General features: G+C 41.8%; 1 non-coding gene across 1 annotated transcript; it reads right to left on the bottom strand.

Annotated features, from left to right (window-relative positions):
- Positions 1-1,359: 1,359 nt before the first annotated feature.
- Positions 1,360-1,466, bottom strand: LOC120250822. Its single transcript, XR_005533157.1, has one exon. It is a non-coding gene; the product is annotated as a small nucleolar RNA R71 (small nucleolar RNA).
- Positions 1,467-6,411: the final 4,945 nt, after the last annotated feature.

Below are 6,411 nucleotides of genomic sequence, written 5' to 3'. Positions count from 1 at the left end.
ACCATTCAACAAGTATTCAAGATTGGAACTCAATTAAAGACATCAATTAAGAAAAGCATAATAAAAGGTCAATGAAACAATAACATCTTAGGGTTTACAAGTCCAAGTACCCACTAGGGATTTAGCTCTCCATGAACAAAATACAATCAATAATGAAATCAAAAGTAAAAACATGTAATCCATAAAAAAAAACCCCTCAGTATTTGTGTTGATGGTCTTGTGGAGTAGCCTCATCCTCTACAAAGGTCCCCTTGTCAAGCTTATGGAACACCTTGCCGGATCGGTGCCAATGAAAGCTCCCCCAATAACTATCTTCTAAGAGAAACGCAATGTCAAAGCCGTAGAACCACTCCAAAAGCTTTGCCAAAGCCCCTCTAAACCCTAGCCACCAGCTTCTCAAAAGATGGAGAAAAGATTGAAAGAAAGATCCTGAAATCGGGCTAAATCGCGGCTTAAATAGGGCTAGAATCGGGCATCCACACGAGTGTGGGTAATTTCCCTACGCCTGTGTGGATTCTCTGGAATTCTGATTTTTTGCGGGCTGTGAACAGTAACTGTTACAAGAATTAGCTACAATTCTTGCTATAGTACTCTACCAAAAATAATACCGTACCCACACTTTTCATCGAGGCAACATAAACGGGCACATGTCTATGCCATAGATCGTGTCACTTCTTTAATAAAAGGCCTCAATAGTGAAAATCTTGCTATCATTGCACAAGTTAGAATACGCAAGTATGACTGCCTTTGTACCCCTCCAAATCATTGTAATTGCTTGAACGCATGGAGGTTCCCACACATTCACGTATCTTCAAGCACAACTTGTGTCTTCGCATTTGTTCATTCCAAGATTTCATCAAACAGTGTATCCAAGGTCTACTTTGCCTTCTTTCTTTCATATTTGGTTTCACAAGCCTACATGCACAAAAGTAACACAAGTACATATGTATTAGCGCTAAAATCTGATAAAAGTAATGCTCATCATAAGGAAAGAATACTTCGCATTCTTAACACACAAGCACATATTCAAATCTAGTGAACCTTTAGTTATGGCCGAGCCTAGAAGAACTTTATCGAATCATGAGAAGCCAGAGTTCACTAGTGAAGAGTTTAGTCTACAAGCACTGATAGTGCCAGCAAATATTTTTGAGATTAAAGCAAGCACAATCGGGATGGTACAGAATTTAGTGCAATTTGATGGTCTGGCCGATGAAGACCCACATGCTCATCTATCCCACTTCCATCAGATCTACCTAAGCTTACAGATGGCTTACTTCCTTGGCTCTCGGATCGATTACCACATTGAAGGAGATGGCGGAGAAGTTCCTCGCTAGATACTTCCCACCAAACAAGGTAGCCATACCAAGATAAGAGATTTCAGTGTTCAGGCAAGATGACTCTGAAACACTTTTGAAAGCACATGAAAGGTTCAAGGACCTTCTAAAAAAATACCCTCATCATGGTTTCTCCTCTTGGATGAGGGTACAGATGTTGTGTAATAGTTTGAACTATCAGACTCGTTAGCTCCTTGATACTACAGCAAGGGGCTCCTTGAGCAACAAATACCTTGCAGATGCCGAGAAGCTCTAATAAGTGTTTGTGTGATAAGAATACGAAGTGTTCTTTCCTTATGATGAGCATTACTTTTATCAGGTTTTAACATTAATATGTGTGTATTTATGTTACTTTCATTCATATAGGGTTGTGAAGCCGAATCTTAGAGAAAGAAGCCAATGTAGATCATGAGTGCACCATTTGGAGGAAATCTTGAGAAGGTTCAAATGCGAAGACATAAGTCGAGTTCAAGATACTAGACTGTGTGCCAACCTCCTTGTATTCAAGCTAGCACAATAATTTGGATGTGAAAAGAAGCAGTCACATTCTAAGTATTTCGACTTGTGCATGTGCAACAAGATCTCCACCAACGCGGCCGTTCATTGAAGAAGCAAAGCGATCTACGACGTAAACATGTGCCCATTTACATTACCTTGATGAAAGCATGGTTTCGGGAGTGTTTTCGGATCGGGACTGTAGCAGGGCACTGTAGGAAAATATTGTAGCAGGTACTGTTCACGACAGGCCAAAGGAGTTATCCAGAGAAGCCACACGCCTGTTCGTTAATTCCACAAGGTCCATGTGAAATATTCACATGGGTGTGTGGATTCCCGATTCCAGACCTATTTAAGGCCGATTTCAGCCCCGATTTCAGGATTCTTTTCTCCATCCTTTCCCCAACTTGAGAGAGGGCTGCGGCTATGGTTTTGAGAGGTATTAGCTAGGGATTGGGAGAGATTCTACGCCTCTGACATCGCACTCTATTTGGAAGAAGGTTAGTGGGAGAGCTTTCTTCGGCACTGATCCGGCGAGGTATATCCTAGGCCGGACAAAGGGACCTTTGAACGAGTAGATGACTCTCCACAAGACCATCATCATGACTATCGAGGGGGTTTTCTATGGATTCATTGCCTTTACATTCAATTTCATTAATTGTAATTAGCTCCATGGAGAGATAAACCCCCTAGTGGGTACTTGGATTGTGAACCCTAGGATGTATTTGTTTCATTGAACCTTGTTATTATGCTTTCATTAATTGATGTTTTTATTGAGTTCCAATCTTAAATGCATTGATTGTATGAATACTCCCTTAGAGTGACACTAGGGTTGAGAGTTCTTGTTGGTAACCCTTGTGAGTGAGTGACACACCACGAGAGTTAGACAAAGCTAGATTGGAGAGGGTTGATAGAGTGAGTTGAGAGATAGCGGAGCGTCCCCTTTCCCCTCCGGTGTGATTTATTCTACCTCTAATTCCTCAAGTTCTTTGTGGTCATAATAGCATAAATGGGCTAAGGGATGACCTTCCACTTGGGCTTAGTTGTGAGTGCAATGGAGTTAAGCGTTAAAGTGATTTTAGCATCTAGGGCCACCGGGTTTCCAACAACAACAAGCCCCAAACATGGAGAACTGAGTTTCTGGTTTGGAGACCCGAATAACCGATTTGGAGAAGGCCTTAACTAGATTTGTGCAATCATCAAATACAAGGTTTCAATCAGTTGAGGCTACACTTCGCAGGCACACCGCTTCTTTGCATAACCTTGAGAATCAAGTGGGGCAATGATAAGTGTCTAAATGTATGTATTATAGTGTATATATTTGATGTATCTAGCATGTATTTTTATAAGAATTGATGCCTGTTTTCTACTTTATCATGTGTTATTTGCTTTGCAAGGCACGAAAATGCCACGGAAGACACGAAGATACAATTTAGGTGAAAAAGAGAAGAAAACTAGGTCACGATACTATAGCATTTTAAGACTGAGTACTCTTGCATGTGGAGTGATTAGCATCTAGAGCTGTACTGATTGAAGTTAGTAGGCTGGACCAATTCAGGGCAGATGAAATATTAGGTTAACACACATGGCACAGACATATAAGAGGTGAGACAGGATCTTTCTTTTGTGACTAATGTTTGTAACTCATTATCTATATATCATTTTCCAATGCTTGTAGAGTCTTGTATTTATTTGAGCCAGAGGTAATTCATTTAGCCACTTATCATTATCTTTGTTTTTCATGATGTGTTTACTTGGGGGCAAGCAAACGCTTAGGTGTGGGGATACTTGATAAGTGTCGAAATGTACATATTTTAGTGTATATATTTGATGTATCTAGCATGTATTTTTATAAGAATTTATGCCTGTTTTGTGCTTAATCGTGTGTTCTTTGCTTTGCAGGGCACGGAAATGCCACGGAAGACATGAAGATACAATTTGGACAAAAAGGAGAAGAAAACCAGATTGCGATATTGTAGCAGGAGGGGTACTGTAGTAGTGGTACTGTAGCGTTGGTACTGTATTAAAATCACTGTAGTTTACACTATAGCACCTGGTGGGTTTTCGAGTCAGGAATTGAATCTTGGCATACGCCCTCAATACTGCCCTGATTCAATTCCACCTGGGATTGAGGCCATTTGGAGGGTATGATGAGTGGTATATAGGGTGATTTTGGGAAGGATTGAGGGGACTTTTGGGGGGAACTTTTTGGAGAGTTTTTTGGCAGCCACCATTCGGGAGAAAGAGAGGAACGAAGAAATCATTTTGGGGAGAGTTTGGCATCAGGCCTGGGAAGATCAAGGGGCTTGAACTTCAAGGGGAAAGCTTCATCATCAAAGGATGAGGAGCATTCGGCCTTCCTTGGGCTAGAAGAAGCATCATTCGGCCGGCATCCTCCCTCCTCATCATCATTCAAACTAGGGAGTGCCACTTATATATTTACTTCTTGTTTTTGTTGTGTTTGAGATACTTGTTTGTGTGATGGCACACTAGACCCCCAAGTCCACCGGATGTAGGTGAACCTTGGGGGGTTCATCATGTATTTTGGATGCTTCACTTTTATTTGGAATGCATTGGTGTGCTTTATGGTTTAGCTCATTGTGTTTTATGCCTAGAACTATTATGTGGAGAAAAACTTAGTTCTTGTTTGAGTTGTATACGTAGAAGTGACCTACTCGCGTGTACAAGATCATTATTGAGCTAGAAGGGGAGATCTTTGACCAACATGCAGAGAAATTGGATGTAGGTTGCCCCTCCGAACCATGAGGATAAACTTAGGTTAAGTGTATCCTTGTTGCGCAATCTCCATTCACTTAATGTAATCATAGGAATATGATTAAGGAGAGATCCTTGTCATCAATTGTACAGGATTAGGGTTTAACCGCCAAGAAATTGGGGTTGAACTATTATTGATGTCTGTCGGTCTAAATCACCCTTGCTATTTTATTCCTATGCATCCATACATCATGATGACCCCTCTTAGGAAACCTCATCCCTTGGCCTGTTCTTATCATCATTGCTCTTGTGATTTTCTTGCTAGCCTTGGAATTGTTATACTTGTGTTTTATTTATATTCTTGCATGTATTAGAGTAGTATACCATGCTTAAGTTGTAAGGTTAGAAAGCGAGTGATGGAGGAGTATAATAGGAGCTCCTTAGCCCCGTGAAATACGAACCTTGCGCTTTTGCACAAGGTATTATTTGGTGACCCCGTACACTTACAGGTGATCTATCAGAGAGATCACAAGGAAGCTTGCCAAGCAATACCGAGACAAATCCTAGCGAGCATGTGAAGGCGATCACTTTGAGAATTGGTTGTGATGTTAAAGGTAGGTTTCCGAGTGAGAAGCCCAATGAACATGCACCCGAGGTCATAGCGGTTGAAGAGGGAACAAGAAAAGAAAAGGAGGTGGCACCCCCACTTTTCAAGCCAAGAATCCCTTATCCCTCTAGGTTCAAGAATGACCAAGCGGATTAATAGTACAAGAAGTTCCTGAGTTTGTTCAAGCAACTCCACATCAGCATTCCTTTTGTTGATGCATTGTCTCAAATGCCTAAGTATGCAAAAGTCTTGAAGGACTTGTTGACTAACAAGAGGAAGTTAGAGGAGAGTGCTTTAGTGATCTTAGATGCTTCTTGCTCGGCGGTTTTGCAAAAGAACATACAGAACAAGAGGAAAGACCGGGGAAGCTTCATCATTCCGTGTAACATTGGCAATTTAGGTGAAGAAATGGCATTGACGGACTCAGGGCGAGTATCAACGTCATACCATACACCTTCTTTCAGAAGCTAGGCTTGGCCGAGCGTTGGCCTACTCAGATGACTTTGCAATTGCTGGACCGAACGGTGAGACATCCGAGGGGTATCATCGAGTATGTGCTTGTCAAGGTAGAGAAGTACATATTTCCTATTGATTTTGTGGTGTTAGATGTCGATGAGGATGCGGATCTACCCTTGATACTTGGGAGGCCGTTCTTGCAGACTTCCAAGGCAATGATTGACATGGATGGTGGGTAGCTAACTTTGAGAGTTGGAAATGACAAGCTCACATACCGCCTTGCTGAAGCCATGCGGCAATCTCTTGATTTCGATGATACTTTGTATTTTCTAGACACTACTTATGAGATTGTTAATGAATATATACAAGAAATGTTCAATCCGGACCCGTACGAGGGTTTGTTCGACCAAGAGGAGGAAAATGAAGAAGTAATGATGCTTGGCTTGACGAAAGAAGTACCGTCTACCCTGGGGATCCTGAAGAAGGTGCTCCGGAAGATGAAGAGGGCGAGAAGATGCCACCGGAAACGCTCCAAGGCTGTTGGAGATGCGCGTGAACCAAACAAGTTAGATGAACCATTGCTAGGTGGTCCAAAGCTCGATAACTCCCCCTCTACCTTCAAGAGACTTTGCTCGTCATGCTTTCAAGCAATGGGTAAGAGGGCAACGTTCATCTATGAGCCTCTTTGAGGTAAGACAAGGTACGTCAAGCTTAGTGACGTAAAACAAGCGCTTCTTGGGAGGCAACCCAAGGGTTTGCTTTTTTCTTAGCTTGTAGTTTAGTTTTTGTGCGAATAAAGTATTG

This window comes from Dioscorea cayenensis, chromosome 19 (assembly GCF_009730915.1).
Source record: "Dioscorea cayenensis subsp. rotundata cultivar TDr96_F1 chromosome 19, TDr96_F1_v2_PseudoChromosome.rev07_lg8_w22 25.fasta, whole genome shotgun sequence".
Taxonomy (NCBI): domain Eukaryota; kingdom Viridiplantae; phylum Streptophyta; class Magnoliopsida; order Dioscoreales; family Dioscoreaceae; genus Dioscorea; species Dioscorea cayenensis.
This window is presented reverse-complemented; position numbering and strand designations above follow the sequence as displayed.